Source organism: Schistocerca nitens, chromosome 7 (genome assembly GCF_023898315.1).
Source record: "Schistocerca nitens isolate TAMUIC-IGC-003100 chromosome 7, iqSchNite1.1, whole genome shotgun sequence".
Taxonomy (NCBI): Eukaryota; Metazoa; Arthropoda; class Insecta; order Orthoptera; family Acrididae; genus Schistocerca; species Schistocerca nitens.
In genome coordinates, this window is record NC_064620.1 from 470,859,923 (window position 1) to 470,884,367 (window position 24,445).

The window sequence follows — 24,445 nt, forward strand, 5'->3', positions numbered from 1 at the left end:
ATCCCGGCACATTTTAGTTTGGCAGGATTGTAACTGGCTTGCCATCTTTTCAATGTTCTGAATGAAATTCATATATTTTAAAGTTAACCGTTATATTCCTGCTATGTTAAACTAACGACACAAACCTAGCGTCCCACTATTAACGTCTGCACGACTTGTTTCCAATGTGTAGACGTACATACAATCCTCCCTTTTAAATAAGGCGACCAATCTGATAAAATGTCTAATACTTCTCAGTATCAAGATCCTAACATTGTTTCCGTATAGCAGCCGTAACAAATGGACGGATAAAAGTGACGAAGATTTCAGTTTATAATTTATACAGATCCTGGACAATCTTCACTGCCCTCTGGAGTTGCTGGAGACCTTAGTTTATTGCACTTCTCTCTAAATACCGCGCGTCTCAAACTGGCTAGTTTGTAGCCCCTGCCATTGCAACGACATGTCTCTGAAAACGACAATTAAATATGAAACAGATAGCATTACATATGTTACAAACCCATCATTACTATCAACAAATTAAATACATAAACCCTCTTGGTGAATCAGTCTGTTAGCGAAAATCATATCAAAATCCCTGAAGCAGTTCATGAGTTTATCCACAATATACAATGAGTGGAAGCTGGAGGGTAAATTAATTTATAGACACAGATCAGGTAGTAGTTTGCCTTAAAAACTACATATGGACTACCCTAAATATAGAAGATGAAATACGAGTGAATGGTACAAAGAGATTCACCTGTTGAGATAGTGGTGGCCGCAAAAGTGAAATAGCTACAAACGAACATTCTGTAGGACCAGTCCTTTATGATCTCCACGTCAAACATTGCAGTCAGTGGTCTAATAAGGAACCACTTCGGTGCGGGGCGGCGAAAAGCGATTGATGTTTACAGCTTTCGACGTCCCACATGTTGCCTACCGTGCAAACACCATATTGGCTGCTAACTGCTTGACGGGAAGTATCCAGTGGTGATCACAGCGTGAGGCTACGTAGAATAGTAGGAATTTTACAGAGTTACAGAGATGTGGCAGACGAAATTGTAGCGTCTCTTCAAGATGAGTCGCTGGAACATGTGGTGTCACTCACATGTGTGGACGAGGTGCATGAGGAGTACAAAGACAGTTATCAACAATTGAAAGTGATACCGGAAGAGGTGTTGAGCCATATGGTTCATCAACATTGTCGAACAAGGAGACACAAATCCCGTCTCTCGTGGAACATAGTAAAGGACAATCGATGCCCATGCAACGGATAATACACATAATATGTTCGAACAATATCATCCGCAGCATAGTGAAAAACCAATTGTGAACAATTTCCGAGTAGTTCCGCAGAAATTTGGCCGTGCAGTCCATAAGAAAAACTACGCATATTCAAGAGTCGACATACATCGTACGTGTTTTCTATATATTTAACCTATCTCTTCACCTTATAAATGATACGACGCATAAAACAGTGCAAGATTTAGCGGCTTTTATCAATGAAATAAAATACTTTGTATACTAAAGCTTTTAATGGTGCATTTACACACCACTTTAGAAATCCTCTATGAAGAATGAATTCCGAACATATGTTAGGGCAAACAGTAATTCCAAATTGTTTGCGTGTGTTGCCTGAATGCCTGAAATTGAGACGAAATACTTTCGTTAAATTTTTTGGAAAAATCCTCATTAAGATCGCCATCAAAGAACTTCCAGGCAGCCGCCAAGAGGCAGCATAGAGGGGAGAATGGAAATTGGGCTGCACTCCATGCGCCAAAATTTAGTGTGTATGTACAAAACTGAGTAAACAGATGTGTCTAAAGCCAAAGGCAAGCGGATACGTTTTGTCCATTTTATTGAATGCGCATTTTATGTTCTGAGCTTACCTACAAGTAAACCGGTGTTTGATGTACTGTAAAAATTAGACATATACAATGAGGAGTGGTGAGAAATATGACTACACGGAAAAGTGATGAGCGTTTTCTACAAACCAGCCGATAGTACATGACTAAAACGAGTTTTCCGATTCTCTTGCTGTAAGTAATAACACTCGCTAAACTGTAAAAGGTTCTTTATCTGAATGGAGCAAAGCTACATATTTGCTGGTGTTTGTTATTCGGCAGAGGTTCACGTTTTGCATCAAAAAATTAAATCCTACTTACGCAAATGCAATGACGATTTCAGTGACTTTACTGGTCTCATACAGGCATTAATTTATCATATAAAGTGAAGCGGCGAGTAAAACTTTTGTACCAAGTGGAGGGATCGAACCCTATTTCCCTGCTTACTAGGCATTTATGCTGGCCATTAAGCTACATTGACAGAGCGATTCACACAACTGGTTGGACCACCCTGGCACGTCTGTCTCCTCGATCGAAATTCTCACTGCGTCACCAGTCTGTTTTAAATTTCCCCTTACACGAAAGAATTGGGGTCGAGGAGGGAGACATGCCAGTGTAATCCATGCAGTTGTGCCAACTGCTGTGCCGAGGTGGCTCAGAGACTAGTCCACCTGCCATGTAAGTGGGAGACCTGGGTTCGATTTCTCTCCTTGGGTAAAAATTTTTACCCGCCACTTCGGTCTATACACATAAAACAAATTGCTTCTCATTTGCACGTTTGCTTCATAGCTGTATATATTATCAATCATTCGATGAGGATGAAAGTAAATGGGACGTAAAACTGATATCTCCCACACCTTTCTACTTCGTATCACAACTCGATGATGAAGTATCTATTTATCCATATTGCTCATAGCTACTGAGATACTTACCTTTCTAGTTCACTGCAGCATAAAATTTGAAAGTTTTTTTATAAAAATACGCTCGGTGTCTATTTCACGCTTTGTTCATTTTAGGTGACATTTTCCTGTGTAATAAACGTAGCTAACATAACGAGATTGTGTTTTAAGTTGCAAGGAAAGCTGCATCTCGCTACAGTATGGAGAAAGTAGAAGCTGAAATATTTTATTTGAGCGTAGTCCCTGTCGGTACTGCATGCAAATATCGTGCAGCTGAATGGTTCGTCGAAGTAGACGCACGTTTATCACATTCATGATCGTGATTTATTGCTGTACTTACCGTTGGAAGGAAATAATAAAGAAGAATATATTTCGCGCCACGCGTTACAAAAGGGAAATCTGAAATATATTTCACATTTGGCAGAATGCTTGACGAACGTTTCCTTAGAACACATATCTTATCAACAGTCATTTATTAAATTAATATGATTCATATATTACTACATGAGATACATCGAATTAAATTCTGTAAGTGCGAAGATCCTGGCTCCAGCTGTGTAATGTATAGATGTTCTACCTATTAGCGATATTTGAGAATTCATTGTGGACTGCGACTCGAACCTGGATTCCTGCTTATCACGAGTGGCTGCATTAACGACTTTAATTATCGGTACATACCTGTTTACTTCGAATTAATTTCGGACGGTTGTCAACAGTCGTTAATGAAAATTATGTAAATATGCAAATGCATAATACCTATGTGGTTGAGCCAGAGCTGGAATTTTCAGTCATGTTTTCAACCTGAAACTAACACTGATCGTACTGTAGTGTCCCAAAACAGATCTTTCTGTTAGAGGTGAAGTTAATTTATCGCCTCAATGTCTCAGCAAAAAATAAATAAATAAATAAATAAATAAAAATAAATAAAAAAATTAAGAAGTAAAACTACTGCAAAGAAAAAAACGGTATTTTCAAAAGAAAGTAATTTCATGGTCATGTAAACTAAACACAGTGGCAGTTCATAACCTGCACAGTTCAACACTAATCAATCGAAAAGCTTTGGTGATAACATTTAATTAAATATACACTCCTGGAAATGGAAAAAAGAACACATTGACACCGTTGTGTCAGACCCACCATACTTGCTCCGGACACTGCGAGAGGTCTGTACAAGCAATGATCACACGCACGGCACAGCGGACACACCAGGAACCGCGGTGTTGGCCGTCGAATGGCGCTAGCTGCGCAGCATTTGTGCACCGCCGCCGTCAGTGTCAGCCAGTTTGCCGTGGCATACGGAGCTCCATCGCAGTCTTTAACACTGGTAGGATGCCGCGACAGCGTGGACGTGAACCGTATGTGCAGTTGACGGACTTTGAGCGAGGGCGTATAGTGGGCATGCGGGAGGCCGGGTGGACGTACCGCCGAATTGCTCAACACGTGGGGCGTGAGGTCTCCACAGTACATCGATGTTGTCGCCAGTGGTCGGCGGAAGGTGCACGTGCCCGTCGACCTGGGACCGGACCGCAGCGACGCACGGATGCACGCCAAGACCGTAGGATCCTACGCAGTGCCGTAGGGGACCGCACCGCCACTTCCCAGCAAATTAGGGACACTGTTGCTCCTGGGGTATCGGCGAGGACCATTCGCAACCGTCTCCATGAAGCTGGGCTACGGTCCCGCACACCGTTAGGCCGTCTTCCGCTCACGCCCCAACACGTTCAGCCCGCCTCCAGTGGTGTCGCGACAGGCGTGAATGGAGGGACGAATGGAGACGTGTCGTCTTCAGCGATGAGAGTCGCTTCTGCCTTGGTGCCAATGATGGTCGTATGCGTGTTTGGCGCCGTGCAGGTGAGCGCCACAATCAGGACTGCATACGACCGAGGCACACAGGGCCAACACCCGGCATCATGGTGTGGGGAGCGATCTCCTACACTGGCCGTACACCACTGGTGATCGTCGAGGGGACACTGAATAGTGCACGGTACATCCAAACCGTCATCGAACCCATCGTTCTACCATTCCTAGACCGGCAAGGGAACTTGCTGTTCCAACAGGACAATGCACGTCCGCATGTATCCCGTGCCACCCAGCGTGCTCTAGAAGGTGTAAGTCAACTACCCTGGCCAGCAAGATCTCCGGATCTGTCCCCCATTGAGCATGTTTGGGACTGGATGAAGCGTCGTCTCACGCGGTCTGCACGTCCAGCACGAACGCTGGTCCAACTGAGGCGCCAGGTGGAAATGGCATGGTAAGCCGTTCCACAGGACTACATCCAGCATCTCTACGATCGCCTCCATGGAAGAATAGCAGCCTGCATTGCTGCGAAAGGTGGATATACACTGTACTAGTGCCGACATTGTGCATGCTCTGTTGCCTGTGTCTATGTGCCTGTGGTTCTGTCAGTGTGATCATGTGATGTATCTGACCCCAGGAATGTGTCAATAAAGCTTCCCCTTCCTGGGACAATGAATTCACGGTGTTCTTATTTCAATTTCCAGGAGTGTATATCACAACTTGTTTCATCTACGGTCTCATCCGTTGAAGTTAACATTTAGTCGGTTACATTACTTACATTTCGTAAGAATGTTAATTTCGAGTCGTATTACTTATCGGCTGGCATGTTGCGTTTACTCTGTTTCAATACGGCGTCGAGCGAAACACTTCACTTCATACAAATCAAAGGAGCCGCTCCCAGCTTTGTTTTCTGTGTAGTGTCCATTCTATGGCCCAGGGTCGAATTCGAGGCAATGCAGTAGCAGATGACGGAGGCGTGGAAACATCACCTTACAGCATGGAGTCCCCTGCATGTTGCTGCCGAATCTAAATTAGAATGATGACATAACACATGTTTGTCAGTCACATATTTGTATAGTCTACCTTTTTGGTTTCGTCAGGCTAGAGATACTTCTATCATTAGTAAGACTGATTTAAAACCGTGTGACAACCTTACAAGGTGAAGAGATTGTAATATTGATGCCAGACCGTATTTAAATTTTTAGTTCAATGAACGGTCGTTTATCTTACAGAGAGGGTAAATGTGACTGTGTAATTACTTATTTCCAATGGCGTGCACTTTTTAGTAGTAGTTACTGACATTCATTTATTATGTGTTTTAACAGTTGGTATTCACTGGAGCTGACTCGCAACCGGAGCGGCGCCATATTATTGTCTGAAACAGATGCGTAATCTGGGATCTCGGTGATAACTCTTCAGATGGGAAATTACTAATTTCAGGATATTTTCATTTTAGGTCTCTATTGTTGGTGGGTTACCCAGGCCAAACTTTATAAAAATTAGAAAAAGACTTACAGCTCGAGTTAAAAATTTAATTGTCAAAAACATGCATTAGAAAAACGAGCCGTAAAAAGCTGCGAAATTTTCCCCTCAGAGTTTTTCAGCGAACTTCTCTGATCGAAGCTGGCATCTTCCTCAAAGTTCTTCTTGTTTCCATGGTTGGCTAAGAACAGTCGAACGCCAGTGTTGTGTGCATAAATACAACAAGCAATAATTTATACGCCATCATTATATGTTAGGCACCTACAGAAGGCAAAGCAAGGAGGCGCAGTGTTACCATAATATGCCAAAAGCCGTAATATTAATGTTTTTCTTTCTGTCGAGGTGGGTCCCTGGGATTTGTTGGTATTATCTGTGCTTAGCAGCTGTCTAGTAGAGATCGTAAATGAGCTCCGTATATACTCATTAAACTCGTCAGTAGGCGCTATGACGTTATTTTCGAACTCACCGACTACGTATGCTCGGAGACTTGACTCGCGATTCTCCGCCACTGTCCATTTGTCCGGAAACTTGACACGTGATTTCGTTGTCAGTTACAAGTTTACTACAATAGTTTAGAAGTGAGACCAAGCGCGAGAGTTCGCATTGCTGGGCATGATGTTTCTTTCTTCTCAGTTCTTCAACCGTATATTGGTTAGCAGCATTTGCCCATTCATTTCTGTCTTCAGCCTTCCTCATGAGAGCAGTATAGGAGATGCAGGTGCTACGTTCCAATATATGATAGACATATTCTAATCTCGTCTGCCTTTTTTAATTTTTTCCTTCTACTTTTCCTTTAATGATTCTTTTACTGATACTACGTCTCAACAGAAGCCCAATCAATGTGTTCCTTCTGTGTTCGATTACCTTCGAGGCTTCTCTTCCTCCACTCTGTTGAGCACCTCTTCCCTTGATATCTCGTCTGCCCAGGAAATCGTGACCATTGTGAAGTAGTACCACAAATATATGGCTGTTATTTTATGTTTTTATGCTTCTCCGAGTGGCCAGGCTTCACTTCTGTTAAGCAGCATACTCCAGCCATACGTCGTTATGAGATTTTTCTTGAGATGTTTGTTTATGTTGCTGGAGTTGGAAAGGTTTCCTCTCTTGTGAAAAGTAATTTTTGCCTGTAGGTTTCGGCTTCCAATATCATTCCTTGACCTTCCGTCTGATGTAATTTTGCTCCCTCGCTAGGCAAAGGATTCGACGGTCTCCAGTCGCTCTTTGTTAAGTGAGCATTGGGCAACCTTGTTTTGTCTTCTCAGCACTAACGTTTTTGTATTACATTTATTAATTTTCATGTAATAGAAAGAGCTGAGGGTGATTTCCACCTGGACCAGCATCGCTTCTAATTTTTCTGCAACTTCACTTAACTCTGTGGTATCATCAGCAAATCTCAGGATGTCTATTTTCTTAATATGAGTTTTAATTTCTCCAATGTCTCCGAGTTTCTCACTGTCACTACCCAATACCTTCTTAATGTATCCATCAAAGAGGACAGGAGACTGCGAGCAGCCTTGTCATACGCCCTGTGTAACAGTAGTTTCTACTTGATGTTCTCCTCACGTTACCACATTCACCTCTTCTCTATACAGACTCCGTATTATTCTTCTGCCCTTATGCTTTATACCAGTTTCGCTCAGCGTCTTAAAAGCTGTCGCCAGTCTGCCCTGCTGAATGCTTTTTCGGGTGGAAGAGGGCAATATATGGGTCTCGACCCTTCTTAAGTTTCTTCTCAAGAATTAATCCCTATCTGGGAATTTGTTCTTGTGTACCTATACTTCTTCTAAGGCTGAACTGGTCGTCTCTGACAATTGCATCCACCCTGCCTTCTAACCGCCTCAGAATAACGGAGATCAAGTTCTTAGATACAATTTGAGGGTGATATATTGTTCACACTTCTATGAAGATGCTCTCTTTCGTATTGGAACTGTGATTCACTTTTTCAAGTCTGTTGTAAGCACGCTTCGGTTCGTATATAGCATGCATGAATTGGAACACTCCTTCACGTAGCTGTTCTTCTCCAGTCTTCATGAGTTCTGCTGGTGTATCATCACCTCCAATGGTTTCCCCAGTTTTTAGCTGCCTGACGGCAAGACTGAACTCATCGCGCAAGATAAACTCTACCTCTTCTTCCAAATCGATTTCCTCAGCATTCTCCAGTTCCAGGTCTTCATTATTTCCTGCAGAACGTTTCCCAAGGTATTGTCCCCACATTTCTACCATGTGTCTTTCTGCTCACATAATACTATCTCATCTTCATTTTGGATTCCACTGAATTTTATTTGTCTATTTCCAATGAACTGCTTAATTGATCTGTAGGCCGATTCCGGCTTTTATACATACCTTTACACACACACTATACAGGGTAGTCCACTGATAGTGACCGGGCCAAATATCTTAAGAAATAAGCATCAAACGAAAAAACTACAAAGAACGAAACTCCTCTAGCTTGAAGGGGGAAACCAGATGGCGCTGTGGTTAGCCCGCTAGATGACGCTGCCATAGGTCAAACGGATATCAGCCTGCGTTTTCTTAAATAGTAACCCCCGTTCTTATTACATATTGGTGTAGTACGTAAAGAAATATGAATGTTTAAGTTGGACAACTTTTTTCGCTTTGTGATACATGGCGCTGTAATAGTCACAAACCTATAAGTACGTGGTAGCACGTAACATTCCGCCAGTGCGGACGGTATTTGCTTCGTGATACTTTACTCTTATTAAAATGGACCGTTTACCAATTGCGGAAAAGGTCGATATCGACTTGATGTTTGGCTATTGTGAACAAAATGCCCAACGGGCTTGTGGTATGCATGCTGCTCGGTATCCTGGACGACATCATCCAAGTGTCCGGACCGTTCGCCGGATAGTTACGTTATTTAAGGAAACAGGAAGTGTTTAGCCACACGTGAAACGTCAGCCATGACCGGCAACAAATGATGATGCCCAAGTAGGTGTTTTAGCTGCTGTCGCGGCTAATCCGCACATCAGTAGCAGACAAATTGCGCTAGAATCTGGAATCTCAAAAACGTCGGTGTTGAGAATGCTACGTCAACATCGATTACACCCGTACCGTATTTCTATGCACCAGGAATTGCATGGCGACGACTTTGAACGAGGTGTACAGTTCTGCCACTGGACACAAGAGAAATTACGGGACGATTACAAATTTTTTGCTCGCGTTCTATTTAGCGACGAAGCGTCATTCACCAACAGCGGTAACCTAAACCGGCATAATATTCACTACTGGGCAACGGAAAATCCACGATGGCTGCGACAAGTGGAACATCAGCGACCCTGGCGGGTTAATGTATGGTGCGGCGTTATGGGAGGAAGGATAATTGGCCCCCATTTTAACGACGGCAATCTAAATGGTTCAATGTATGCTGATTTCCTACGTAATGTTCTACCGATGTTACTACAAGATGTTCCACTGCATGACAGAATGGCGATGTACTTCCAACATGATGGATGTCCGGCATATCTCGCGTACGGTTTAAGCGGTATTGAATAGCATATTTCGTGACAGGTGGATTGGTCGTCGAAGCACCATACCATGGCCCGCACGTTTACCGGATCTGACATCCCTGGATTTCTTTCTGTGGGGAAAGTTGAAGGATATTTGCTATTGTGATCCACCGACAACCCTGACAACGTGCGTCAGCGCATTGTCAATGCATGTGTGAACATTACGGAAGGCGAAATACTCGCTGTTGAGAGGAATGTCGTTAAACGTATTGCCAAATGCATTGAGGTTGACGGACATCATTTTGAGCATTTATTGCATTAATGTGGTATTTACAGGTAATCACACAGTAACAGCATGCGTTCTCAGAAATGATAAGTTCACAAAGGTACATGTATCACATTGGAACAACCGAAATAAAATGTTCAAACGTACCTACGTTCTGTAATTTAAATTAAAAAACCTACCTGTTACCAACTGTTCGTCTAAAATTATGAGCCATATGTTTGTGACTATTACAGCGCCATCCATCACAATGCGAAAAAAGTGGTTCAACTAAAACATTCATATTTCTTTACGCACTTCACGAATATGTAATAAAAATGGGGGGGGGGTTCCTATTTAAAAATACGCAGTTGATATCCGTTTTACCTATGGCAGCGCCATCTAGCGGACCAACCATAGCGCCATCTGGTTTACCCCTGCAAGCTAGACAAGTTTCGTTCTTTGTAGTTTTTTCGTTTGACGCTTATTTCGTGAGATTTTCGGCCCGGTCACGATCAATGGACCACCTTGTATAGATATAGTGTATGTTTATTAAGGTGTGCACCCTACGTCAAAAGGTAAAACCTATTAATTACAGCATTAAGTTAGTACCACACCCAATAGTTTCATCAGAAACTTTAGCGATACTACCTAGCGTTGTGATCGAGTCACTTCTGACTGCAAGAGGTAGATTAAATAGGTAACTGCCTTTTACGACTTGTTTTCAAAATACGTTAAAATGTGCCCAATAAAGCCCACTTATGTTAAGCCTATGTGGAACCACTTAATTAGAGAGTACACAACTAAATTTGCTCAGGCTAGTTTAATTCTGTCAGATAATGTATCATATTATACCAGCAACGGTTGGGAGGATTGTATACTAAAACTACACATAAAGAATATCTAGATATCACGATCTCATGCAGAAGCATCGCCACTTGAACATATATTTAGAGACTTTAACAGATTTATTCACAGTTACACTGCAACACAACAATGTATGTGGGTAGAGTACGTGTGAGTTTTTGAAGAGATTGACAATAACACGCCACACTCACCCATCAGGCATACACCAGCAGAGATAATATATAACACACCAGAATATAATGTGTGAATTAAACCTTTACCGATTTTGACTGATTCAAACAATGATAGGAAGTCGTTGTTCGACGACGTGCGTGTATCACTAAAGCATGTTGCGCCAGTGAGTACAACCAAATTCTATACTAAATTGGCTAGAGCTATAACACATACCATTGGCGATAAGGTCTTATTAAGAAAACACCCTAAGTCATCGGCTCTTAAGAGGTTAAACAAGAAATGGCAAAATGTTTACTCCGGATCTTACCAGATTATTTGCGTCCTGCATGTGTGAATCTATTTGTTAGCTAATGAGGATAATGGGGAGGGGGGGGGAGGGGCAAATCAAGGGTTTGTTTCCTCACAAATATCTGAAGAGATTTTATAGATGAGAACTTTAGTGACAGTTAATGGGACACTGAATTTTAAGCTTTGCCTAAGTAGTTCTCGTAGTTTAGTAATATTAAAATTTATTTTGGTAATACTGTTCCGATCCTATTGTATATAAATGCATTCTCTGTTAAATAGTATACTAATTAGTGATAATGCAGTTGTTAATACTTAGTTCTGTAATTTCGTTGAGTGCTTCACATGAAACTATCAGTGAACAGAGACCTTAGATTATGAACAACCGCAATGAGTTATTGAATTTAGATGCATATTAAACTGTCTCGGTGCTGGTGGCCCAGTGATGTGTCAATTACTTAAATACAATTGCGCCTGGAACTGAATTGGACAGAATCGCAAATGTCAACGCAACCTGCGGAAATGATGATGGCTCAAATGGCTCTGAGCACTATGCGACTTAACTTCTGAGGTCATCAGTCGCCTAGAACGTAGAACTAATTAAACCTAACTAACCTAAGGACATCACACACATCCATGCCCGAGGCCGGATTCGAACCTGCGACCGTAGCAGTCGCTCGGCTCCAGACTGTAACGCCCAGAACCGCACGGCCACTCCTTCCGGCTGGAAATGACGATGATTGGAGTAAAAAGAATAACTGTGAAACAATAAAATATCGCATGTGCAAACAGTTAGTGTCTGACACTGATGATAAAATGAAGGCTATGAACTATTAGAAAGGCTGAGAGACAGCATACGTTACTAAACAAGAACGTTGATTGCTGTGGGTAGAATTTAATGAGCGACATTAATGGACATTATGTTTAGATTTCATGCCTCTATGTGTTCTTTATGTTCTATATTCGTCATCTGGAGCATTTTAAAAGTCATCTTACCCGTCGCTGAGCCTGCAGCCCAAACAGTGTGGGGGGTTGCTGCTGTTATCATGTGGGGCCAGACATATTTTCGCCGTACGGCTGTAGAAACGGAAACCATGACCTGCGAGGCGTTCCACGACGTAGACCGAGGGTGTCGCGGTCATGTGTTCGTTCGGTCGCCTTGCAAACTATTGGTGGAACGTGACCGAGCAATAGGCGTAATGTTAGCTTATCCCGCAGTAACTTGAAACGATAACTTGACTAAAATAGTCATCGTCGAGGGGCTGTGTAACCTCTCGTAACACATCTGGTCTGTTTTGAAACTAATATTTATTCGAACTGGCCATGAACAATTCACGTATTTCATATTAAGTCAAAAATTCCCGTTTTGAAGTAGACAAAATTAAATAAGAGAATAATAGATTATTACATGCAAAGAAGCAAGGGGCTTTATTCAAAGAGTATCTAACGAAACTCTCTTTCGTTTCGCAACTACTACATAAACTCAACGCACGTATTGTTAACGTCTTTAGCCGCTGGGAGTCGTTGTTTTCGAGATTTTAATGTCCGAGCTTTTAGTGTTTGAGACCTGAGTATTGGCGTCTCTTACATTAATGCGCCACTGCGTGAAACTATTAATTTCATTGCAAGTCGGGCTAATAAAAGTAAATTTCTGTACGTTTAATTTATTGTCGGTAGTACCAAAAGAATCTGAACTGAGATAACGCTAACCTCTCAATCGATAAAAGATCTATATCATTAATTCCAATTTCAGAAGTTCAGTTGTTGCCATAGCTACTATTCAAACATCGCGTAGCAACTTGACTTTCGATTATAGACCCTGTTTGATCATTTATTATCGGGATGAAATGTGACCGTTCATAGTAGTGAATGATATCAAAAGAACTGTGTTAATAAAAACCGAACAAAAGGAAAACTGTAGTGTCCTACGATTTCGAACAGAATATAGCGAGAAGTGAACCGTGTATTCTATTACCTCTGAACAATAATAACAGTAATAGTTTATTTTACATTAATATTAAAGGGAATAGTTTTCAACGGACAAATCATCGTGCGGTGTTAAAGGAACCAAGTGACTTTGAAGGAATTAATTCGATGTATATGTGCTACGCAAATCGAATATATCAATTGATTTTGAAAAAGCGAATGGGTCCCCTAGTAACTGTTAATGTGCATCTTTGACGGCAACCGCTAAACAACGCTGCTAGCCCATAGTAATAATTTGAATCTAAGCTTTTTAATAATAGATAATGATTCAAATTAGCGCAAAGAGCGGACATAATTGACTAATACTGACTGCAATAACAGACAGTATAGTGTCGCCTCGCCCTCACATATCTCGACGAGGTGAAGAATACTGGCTGTGCACAGAAAAAGGACGTTACACGTTCGCTGGTCGTGCAAGTGGCAATAGGCAGCAATAGGGGTCACGTTCTACTGGATATTTCATTAGCCTGTTGGTACCTACAAGAAAGTACAGGGAGGTTGCGTAATGTATGGCAATACTAGATGCACTGTGAAATATGTGAATGTTCATTTTACAGGTACCTTTAAACAGGAAATGGATTCATGTGTGATCATCACAAGATCAAAAGCGACTATGACACCGGTTTTCAATGCCCGGAAACATTACTAATGTACATTAAATCTGGCCCATATGTGATTAACACAACTGGACTAACTTTTATTTTTAAATATCGTGATGACAGGATCTTCCTCGTAGCTCAACGGCATACTTCAACATACTTAAACAAAAGCTAAGACAAGAAAAAACAGAAAACATCTGTCTTACAACAGATCTCGTGCAGCTGTTCAGTGTATGTCGGTATAAAGTACATCTTTCTGATACAATATGTGTAACACAGATGTTTATGTTGTCTGTGTCTTACAAATACTAATAAATATGAAAGATCCCAGGAAGATTTGTAGCAGTACTTCATCTCGAAGGATCCCTCGCTGGAAGTACGTATCATGAAATTACCTCCATACCTAAACATTACATTTAACATAACACAGGTGAAGCATCATATTCAATCTCTCTCCACACACACACACACACACACACACACACACACACACATAGACACACACAAAGGTAATGTAAAACACGTAACTCGCAATTACGCAGACAGAGAGCAAGCCAACAACGATTCCATAATAATACATACGAAGTCGCTTAAATCTACCCATTTCAATCTAACAAGAGAGAGCGTGTGTACTAAAGCCGTAAGCACAACCTAACGGAAGCAGAGGGCGTTCTTTTGTCCGCTGACCATGCCGCCATGTTAACCGATTCCGCCGCCAATCTCACCTAAGCCGCATACTCACAGTCTTTATGTGAAAATAAACTACCGTCGCAGAAGCAGAACTGACCGCTGGTTCTTTGAGACATGCGAGTGGACACTGACACAGGCATAACTGCACTGTACGAAATATATCTGACAGCGGAATATTTTCAGTATGCGTCTGTGTGTGTGTGTGTGTGGGGGGGGGGGGGGGAGGGTTGTCACTAATTTTTATAGTATAGATTATTAAGGATCAGAGATCGTTTCATATATGTTAAGATACTGCATCTTTCTAGACCACACTGGATGGTTAAATGCATATTAAAGCTTACGGGGGATAGGACGTCAAACGGACCGACTTGGAGCAGGAGAGGCACCACAGGACATTTCAATTTCCACTGTCTATACTTTTATAAAAAAATTCATAAAACTTTGTCAGCATGACCAGGAAGGATACAGAATTCACACTCATAGCAGTGGAAGTTCTAAAGCATAACGAAATAATTTTTTTTACATTTCAAATTTCATCATTTTTTTCACTTACTAATGGCAGTATTTGTTGCTATAGGTACACTTTTCTTCATAAGGAAGAGAGATTCTTCGATGAATTGTGCACAGCAAACAAACCATACTTAATGGTGTATGGAAGTCTAGAATTTTCGACATCTATTAAAAACTGTGGTAAAAATTTAGCTAATTAACTATAAAATTTGTGTTTTTCCTAAACATGAAGTTTAAAATATAACAGTTCATTCGTTTTTTCATAAATTAAATAAATTCTAGAGTTTCATACACCTGTGAGTATAGTATGTATGATGTGGAAAATTCGTCGAAGAATCTCTCTGACTTATGAAGAAAAGTGTACATATAGCAACAAATGCAGCCATTAGTAAGTGAAAATATGATGAAATTTCACACGTAAAAAAATTTATTTTGTTATGTTTTCGAACTTCCACTTCAATGAGTGTGAATCCTGAATCCTTCTTGGTGATGCTGACAAAATATTATGAATTTATTTGTAAAAGTATAGACACTCGAAATTAAAATGTCCTGTGATGCCTCTCCTGCTCCAAGTCGGCCCGTTTGACGTCCTACCCCCCCCCCCCCCCCCCCTTAAGCTTTTCTTTATCCAGTCAAACAGTGTCTTATTTACATATATCATAGGCGAATTACTTTTCCTTGAGATGCATGCTCTGTATCTCAATGTGAAATGTTTTGTTACCGGGATTATTTTTATGTTTTCGTTTCCTCTGGAAGATTAGTTACATGTGTTTAGTCGTTATAACTGTTGCGAATGACGCACACAACCGTAATACAATCGAACAGTGTTTGATATCTTCATGCATTTCCGAAAAATATTTCACACTGATTTATATTCCTGCCCTATTGCCAGTCCTTCATGGTCAGTGAACTTATAACCTTCCACAACAGAATTTACAAAAGTATTATAAGAAGTTATGTGCCTACATCGCCTTTTTCAAGTATGCCCGAAAGAAATTTTACATCTTTCCATTTGGTCACCAGGAGGACCTGTTGAGTTGTCCTAGTTACGAAGTTTCGAGTCCAGACACAATTTTGGTGTGATTCTTTGTAAGCTCGTATTCTTATGAGTAGACGGAAGCGAGGAGATGTATCGAGCAGCTTGCGGAAGCCCAAATAACCTGGCCACGGCTAAACATGTCACCTTCTAGTTCATGGTGAGATTCATGTTGATTTTTATCGTTCTCCAAAATAAGGGTAATCCGTGAACATAAATAACTTTTCAACACAGTAATATGAGCATTATAGTCATGTAATTATGTTTATTTTTCCGACAGTATTCCTTGAAACAGGAACTGACCGTGCCAGATGGAGGTATGGTAGAAAAGTGTAACATGTGTTCCATCCTTTGAATATGCTATTTACTATTTTTTTGGAAAGTGAAATTGAAATGTTGCAGGGTTTGGATAAGAAATATGGGAAATTACTTATATTAATGAAGCAGACATATGACAGAATGACCAGAAATTCTCTGTATGTGGACAGTTATTCTGAAAGTGGAAAATGATAAAACAGCACGGAAAACACACAACTTGTTTTTTGCCAGTCTTAGAAAATACGTACTATTACTTTAATAAGTTGTTTCTACCTCGCTATTTCTGCAAGTAAGAAAATGTAATTACACTGTATAAATTGCTGCATGCGAAAAGAATGATTTGAATGTGTTAAAGTCCGATTTAGTTTGGAACAAAGTACTTGCAATATTTTTGCAGTAGCATTTCTATTACATCTGGTGGGTCCACAGATTCATTTTTTTTTCTTAAATTTTATTTTAACCTTATGACTGACTTTCATTTCTATCTTGATTGTTAGCTTAACTGGAGATAAAAGGGATGTGAGTGGGGAGGGGGACGGAGAAAGGATAAGTTTACACCGCATGTCTGTCAAAACTGTAAACGTAGGTGAGTTATCGTATTTTAACTGTTCTGTTATCATATTTGTATGAGACGGAAGTTGGGAGCCATTTAGCAATTTTTCGTCGATACAGCACGTGAAGTGAGTGTGAGTCTGCCTGACTGCCTGACAAGCCAACATGTAGCCAAGCTACTCGACCAGGCTAGAACAGAGTTCCGACAACAGGTGATTAAATAGCAAAACTAATGCACGTACGCTTGTTCAGCTGGGCCCTATGTTCCTGTGAACACAACGATCAATGTTACGTAGATGTCAGCTACTGAGGGACCATGATGCTAGAAAGCAATGAATCGTCGACGAAGAACGTCATAAACCAGTGTCTGTATAAGTCCGAAATTTGGGTACTATGACAGCTAACCTTGGTAGAATAAATGGGGAAAAGAGAAATTGTGAAAAGGGAGATACTGTTACGATTATAGGGCATCTGAATGTGACCACAGACCGCTATCTTATTCGATTAACAATAACGAACAGCACAGAGTTTTGTCAAAACAGAGGGGTTACATCCGGCTGATCATACATTGCTGATAATCACGCTTGTTTTCTGACTTCAGGTACATACTGAATTCATATAATGTATGCATTGTTACTTTTTCTGTGCCTTGCCATATCGTGTCTGTCGATATTTTACTGTTGTCCTTTACTAGGAGATTCCTGCGTCCCTCCCACCTGCAAAAAAAGTCACTCAGACATCAATTCTATTAGGTCTAAACGGAATGTAATGTTCACCTCAACTGCATCCTGTAGGTTAATTACAAATTATCTGTCATGGCGTCCTCTTACGGTAGTGTTATGAGCACAATATTTCTGGCGGCAGAGAACCAACCCGTACAACGCCAAAACAATGAACCATGAAAATGGCCATGAAATCAGCTGTCAAAAAAAAAAGCACCCTCGAAATATAGGCTCGACAGAAAAAAACCGTGACTCAAAGCTGTTGGAATTCTGCAAGTTGTTGTTTTGGTTGCTTCCGCGCAGATCAAAGGCTTCTATTTGTTTAATTTCCGGCCTGTCCATTGTCCATGTTTCGCGCAGATAGGGAGTTATGCTCCGAACGTAGCTTTCAATGAAGACTTTGTGGTGTAAGGGTTTATACTACTGGATGTAGCATTTGTTTCTTGTTAAAGAATGTCACATTCCATAGTGCAGTCGTTGGCACTGTATCAATCCTCCACCTTCGCTATCGATCTGCTTCGCAACTTCTGCAATATCAAAAGTCACTCAACTCTTCTAGTTTATTTTATTTTTTTTTTATTTGCCATCATGTCTCTGGTTTGCTACATAGATTCAAATTGAATAGGGGACAATGGGCTGAAGGCGTAGGTCAAACCCACAACCCAGGCTCAGACATACAACAAATCGTAAGAGATTATGATTCACTAAATCGCGGGTCCTAATGCGATAACGAACACGCTACAGCTTAAACTCCTTATATAAATACTCCTAGCCTAGTAAAGCCAAGGCGGTGCACTTAGAACAATATTAGATGAAACAACGTCAATTTTGTACGAGAACACTTTTAACAAATTGTCACAGGCTCCAGGCAGTAACCAAACCACACTCAAACCCCAGGCATTTTAAACAAGAAATTCAAATCACTCCAAAGTCGGATTGTCTCAAGGGAAGGCATAAAACGATTAATTGGCCTTAGAATAATTACCTGTCTTCAATGGATCCAAACGTTCAAGACCCCACAGACAGATCTGGTGGAATAGCCATACGCTGGTGCATCGGTGCGTTATGTGATATACAGTAATTGCTGTAACAGACTGGACACTAAAATTAAGAAATAATACACAGTAGCCCCCAAGTTTTAAATGCTAAACTATAATGTCGGCGTAATCAGATGCCAAAATGAATTGCTACAGTCATTGCTACTGTCGTATGGGCGAACCACAAGATAAATTGTGCACAAAGCTTCGTGTTTGGTAATGAAGCAGTAATCTGTCTCAGGTTCATCGCACTTGCAACACGGAGGGCAGGAAACGTGTCGTCAGTGAATTGCGTAAATACAACTATATCACATTATTACGTCAGTTGAAGGCCGAGTCCAACAGCATCGGAAAGGTACATCACGAGTCAGAACCCGCAACATCATGTAATCGGCTAACCACCACCAAGCTTCTTCGCTACGCGGTCCATCCCGACGCTGATCCAAATAGACGTTTTCATAGCTACTGTATTCGGCGCCAAGGTTGCCTCTCGTGTTCACTACCAACATACGCCTTTACTACCTCCATCTCGCTCTGCACCTACGCTCGTCCAATCCTCTCTCGCTCGCACGACCTCGCGACCGCATCACAAGCGCCAGGAGGGCCCGATATCTGTAGGAGAATCGATAGGACGAAGAGCGCTACGGCTCACAAAAGCAAACAGCAGAACCACTACTGACAATAATATAACTCAGAAAAAGAGAAGAAAAAGAACGTTAATTAAATAACTAAATAAATTCTAGGATTAAAAACTGGTCATATAAGTTAATCTAATTGTAAGTGATAGCTATTATCATATCCAGGTGTCAGAGTGCAACATTTTCGTTTTAGCCTCATGCTCTGGTTCACCGTGATAAATGCTACTTCTACCCATATGCGCTACCTGTCGTTATATACGGCATATGTTCGTGGTCTACAGCAGTGGAAATCAGCATAGTCAGGGATGTATGTGTGTAACGAATTTATTATGAAAGTAGTAGATCATGACGGAACTACATAGTTTCCTTCATAACACCAGCAACAAAATCAGTCGTTTGCATTTCATGAATGGAAATTGATACAAAGGCACACTCTGTCCTTTTGCGTTATTCCGTTGTTAGTTCTTTGTTCAACCTCCGTTCTTCCTAATTACCTAAAAAATTCTATTTAGCATTGATTTTTTAGGATTTTTAGTTCTCGCATTGAAATTCTCACCCACTCTTCTGGCATCGCTCTTTTCAGGTCACATACAGCCTCAAATCGCGTTCCATTGAGATAAACACGTCTTTCAACTATTCCCGGAAGGTTTTCCATTGGCTGCAGCCAGGCTACATTCAGACCAGGACAAGACATGTTATTGTTGCTGGAACATGTACAAATGCATTGTTTTGTTGAAACATTAGACTTTCGTCCTCTAGGTCCACAAGCATTCTAATCCATTCTCTCTGTAGCATCTCAGAGTACATATTAGAGCCCATTTTAATGCTAGCCCAAGCAGTGCGTGATTCACATGTTGTGGGGATGGCTCTACAGATCATTACACCTCCGCCGTCAAAGTTTTTGCTCATTCTTACTCGCTGCTCTGTTCTCAGATCACGCAAATCACACTGAAGTCCATGCGGCCCATCTAAGTGAAACGCATTCTCATCACTGAATATCATTGTATCCCAATCGCAAGTGCATGACAGATATTTTTCAGCAAACTTCCATATAGCCTGTTTATGTTTAGCTATTAAAGCAGATGTCTGCAGTCGCTTCTTCACTGTAAGACGTTTATCACTCGACCAAACTGGCGTTCACGTCTGACAGTACTGGCAACTGTAAATGAGCAACACGTTGAGAAGAACTGCGCTTTGTTGTCCTTCTTGACGCAAAAGTAATCGTTGAGAATGATGCTTCCAACAATTTTCTGCCTTGCCATATTTTCCATTCTGTCTATATAGTGCGCCCAATCTAACTAAATTACAAATCACTGTACTTGAACATTCCAGTTTCTTGGAGATTTCACGATTGTGGAGTCCCACTTCCTTCTACACTTTGGTTTTGGTGTTCGTTTCCTTTCTGCAGGAAAGGCACGTACGCACACACTAAAACCGCACATGCCAATTCCCTTTAGAGCGAGTTCCACCCTCGACCACCTGAATCGTTGATGCCTTGTTACATGCTATATTACTGACTTCAATTGCGATAGTATTTGACTACGTTTGTCAGTATATTGCATCTCATACTTTGGATATAAACCGTGCACAACTATTTCAGCTGACAATGTTAATTTTTCTACAAATATCCATACCTTTATACTGATTTCTTCTACTGTGTAGAACTCAAGTGTTGATCTTAGTTATAACGGTACTCTTAAGATTCTTTTGTCCACGTTTAAAATTTAGCCACCTGGCATGTCAATTCATGGAGAATAAAAGTTATTTAGTTTTCTGTTTTTACTTCAGCTGTCAATTAGCACGCCTTAATTTCATTAACCCCTTTCGAAAATTACTAAAGTAAATTCGTACGACATGATACTCTGGAAGTCCCTCATGAGGAATGTTCAGCAAACTGGTTGCAAGTTACGAAGGTCAACCACAAACAACGAAAAACTTCTTGGGGTTGGTATTATTTTTTGTGTGTCATTAGTCTTCCGAGTGGTTTGATTCCGCCCTCTACGAATTTCTCTCCTGTGCTAAACTCTTCATCTCAGAGTACCAGTTGCAACCTAAGTCCTCAGTTGTTTGGTGGATGTATTCGAACCTCTATCTTCACCTATGGATCTTACTCTTTACAGCTCCCTCTAGCACCATGGAAGTTATTCCCTGATGTATTAACAGATGTCCTTTCATCCTGTCCCTTCTTCTTTTCAGTGTTTTCCACATATTCCTTTCCTTCCCTGATTCAGGGCAGAACCTCTTCATTCCTTATTTTATCAGTCCACCTAATTTTCAACATTCAGCTGTAGCACCATATCTCAAATTCTCGATTCCATTCTGACCAGATTTTACGGCAGTCCAAGCTTCACTATCATACCATGCTTTGCTCCGAAGGTACAGTCTCAGAAATATCTGCCTCAGGTGTTTGATACTAGTAGACTTCCCTTAGCCAGAAATGCTCTTTTTACCTGTGCTGGTCTGCTCTTGTTTTCCTCCTTGCTCCGCCCGTCGCTGGATATTTTGCTGCCTAGGCAGCAGAATTCCTTAACTTCATCTACTTCGTGTTGTGCAGGATTCAGGTCAGGACCCTGTGCAGACCAGTCCATAACAGGGATGTTATTGTCGAATAACCACTCCGCCACAGGCCGTGCATCATGAGAAGGTACTCGATGGTGTTGAAAGATGCAGTCGCCATCTTCGAATAGCTCTTCAACAGCTGGAAACAAGAAGGTGCTTAAAACTTTAATGTAGCCCTGTGCTGTGATAGTGCCACGAAAAACAACAAGGAGTGCAAGACCCCTCCATGAAAAACACGAGCACACCATAACACCATAGCCTTCGAATTTTATTGTTGACACTACACACGCTGGCAGATGACGTTCACCGGGCATTCGCCATATGCACACCCTGCCATCGGATCGCCACTTTGTTTACGTTGATTCGTCACTCCACACAACATTTTTCCACTGTTCAACCGTCCAATGTTTACGCTCCTTTGGCGTTTACCGGCGTGATGTGTGACTTATGAGCAGCCGCTCGACGATGAAATGCAAGTTTTCTCACCTGCCGCCTAACTGTCATAGCAGTTGCAGTGGATCATGATGCAGTTTGTAACTTCTGTGTATGGTCTGGGTAGATGTCTGCCTATTACACATTACGACCCTCTTCAACTTTCGGCGGTCTCTGTCAGTCAACAGACGAGGTCAACCTGTACAGACGTATGACAGAAGTGACACCCAATCAACTGACCACTTTCGAAGTCCGTAAGTTCCGCGGGGCGCTCCATTCTGCTCTCTCACGATGTCTAATGACTATTGAGGTCGCTGATATGGAGTACCTGGCCGTGGGCGGCAGCACACTGCATCTAATAGGAAAAAACGTATGTTTTTAAGGGAATCCGGATACTTTTGATCACATAATGTAGTGTTACAGGACATTCATGGTGATAATAGTTCGATTCAATTGGGGCAGGGAATCCCTTTCCTGTTTACCAGCAAAATATTGGTCCTGAGTATTGGCCGCTGCAATATGTCAGCTCCCATATAGCGGACAGCCATTTCGACCTTCGAATGTCTCTCAGTTTGTAATCAATCACATGTATGTTTGTAATTAATTACATGTATGGAAAAACGTAATGGTAACAAAAATTTGCAATTCTCCTAGACCGTCATAATGTGCTACAAGGCGCCCAGTACACCACACGCCCTCTGCACTTGACGATCTTTCCGTTTATACTCTATATATACCATTCACCAATACATAAAAACCTAGCTATACAAAAAAAATTGCTGTAGGCACAATAGAAGAAAAAATCCAAAAACCATGGGGGATGGGTGGGAGGATGTGAAGATAGCGAGAATGGGCTGGCTGAGTGGATGGGGAGGATAGGGGGAGGGGGAGAGGGAAAGGTTGTGGGAAAGGGGGGAGGGAGGTAATGAGGGAAGTGAGGCGCAAAGGGAAAGGAATGTTAGAGGGTTAGGGAAAGGGGGTAGAAAGAGGAAAGGGTTAGAGGGTAGAAAAGGGGGGGGAGTTGGGGTAGTACCTGGTTAAAAGTTATCTCTCATGATAAGGATAAAAACGTTTGCTTGTCACGTTGACTCTACAGTATGTTTGTAATGATCATCAGTTAAAACATGGCGCTAAAAGGAAATAACAATATACCAATCCCATAGTGTGCATGAAATACATAATCACAAGAGCAGGAGGATAGCAAAGCAGAATAAAATTTCTATTGTTGTTGTAGTACTCGCAGTTACCTAGGTTTAGAGACAGGTCGGAGAAATATAAGAGTGTGATAAGTGATAATGTCTGCATGTTTTGATGAACCAGTGACAACACCGTATATACAGTGAAGAACAGATTTCACAACATGCTAACATGACCACAGGTTATCATTTACAAAACAAAAAATGGTATCAAGTGTAATAGTTATGACAATAATAACTGTGTAGACGAAGGTGAGCAGTATGTCTAATATGCTACCTAAACACCCATTGTCAGATATAAACAGAAAATTCAGTCAAGTGTAATAATCATAAGACATACCATATAAATATATTCACATGTGTTATGAAATACTTTTATTTATGTTTATGAAACGTAATATGGTAACTTGATAAACACCAATAGGGATGTTTAACGAAAAGGTACAAGTATCTGGCACTACCAATAGCAAGTAATCATATAATAATGTAATATGAGGTGAAGGGCATTGGGTTGTAGACTTTGCATCGTTTTCATATTCTCCCCACCCAGCATTTTTAATTTCTGTGTACCTGCTCTGAGTATATGTTTCAGTCCCATACCTGTTTCAAAGTGTTTCCTTCTTTTTATACTGATTTTATATGTTTTTAGGAGATTGTTGTAAATAATTTTTTGTCTCACTTTGAAGTGGTGTTACTCAAATATATAACCTCATTAACCAGAAATTTCCTCCTCGCGTAGGACAGCTTATGACATGGTGTGCTCACTACACCATCAGTAATACTGTTACCTTTGTTATTTTAGTGTAATTAACATGGTCCTTTTAAGATATATCGTCCCTACTTCACTCAGACTGATGAAGTCCTATTAACCCATTGGCTTACAATGTCGTGTGAGAGACGTAGTGTGCCGGTCTGGCCAAAGATCACCTAGACGTATCAGAGACGTGGTATGTTTACCGCGCCGAACAAGCGCATGTCGTGTGAGAGACGTCGTCGGTCAGCCGCGCCAAATGTAAACAAAACGTCTCTGACATGTTGTGGAGCTGATCAAATACACGCGGCATACACGAAGTGTTCTTCGCCGCATTGGAACCTGCCAACATTACAAAAATAC